Here is a 790-nt window from a genome sequence, read left to right as displayed (position 1 = left end):
TTTGAAGCCTCCAGCTTTGCTTTTCTTTTTCAAGGTTGATTTCGCTATGCAGGGTCTTTTCTGGTTCCATAAAAATATTAGGATTGTTTGCTCTAGCTCTGCGAAAAATTCTGGTTGTATTTGGATAGGGGTTGCATTAAATGTGTGGATTACTTTGAGTAATAGAGACATTTTATGATATTTGTTCTTCTAATTCATGAGCATGGAATGTTTTTCCACTTCTTTGTGTCATCTTCAATTTCTTTCCTCAGTGTTTTACAGTTTTCAGAGTATAAATCTTTTACCGTATTCCCAGTATCTTGTGGGTTTTGGAAAAATCTAGAACGCTTCACAAATCTGCATGCCATCCTTATGCAGGGGCTGTGTGAATCTTCTATCATTCTAATTTTAGTAAATGTGCTGCTGAAGAGAGCACTTATTAGTTAATATTTATTTACATTATGAAACTGTAATGTGTGTGTGTGACCAGGTTTGGGAACCAACACGAAAGTGTTTGGTAAGTTCAGAACTCAAATGGAGTGCATGGATGCACTAGAGTAAAGCATACTAGATACTAGTCATCCGCATGCTGAGGCACTAGTTAACCCATTTGTTTAATAAAAAGTCAGTTAAGTGGAGGGGATCAATAGGACTGCCCACTGTACATTTTATCAATTTATCTGCAAAGAACCCAAATAAAATTCACAAACATAGGCAAAGAAGGAAAGTTATTGGACAGATCTGAGAAGACACAACAAGTTGAAGTAAAGCTGAACAGCCAGGTTCTCAGTAGGATGGAAACTAGGGAAGA

At 36.8% G+C, this 790-nt stretch overlaps 1 non-coding gene across 1 annotated transcript; it reads right to left on the bottom strand.

Moving 5' to 3' along the window:
• Window positions 1-312: 312 nt before the first annotated feature.
• Window positions 313-415, bottom strand: LOC112861808 (U6 spliceosomal RNA). The gene has a single exon (XR_003223701.1). It is a non-coding gene; the product is annotated as a U6 spliceosomal RNA (small nuclear RNA).
• Window positions 416-790: the final 375 nt, after the last annotated feature.

Source organism: Puma concolor, chromosome A1 (assembly GCF_028749965.1).
Source record: "Puma concolor isolate L17-30 chromosome A1, mPumCon1.1.hap2, whole genome shotgun sequence".
NCBI classification, from domain to species: Eukaryota; Metazoa; Chordata; class Mammalia; order Carnivora; family Felidae; genus Puma; species Puma concolor.
This window is presented reverse-complemented; position numbering and strand designations above follow the sequence as displayed.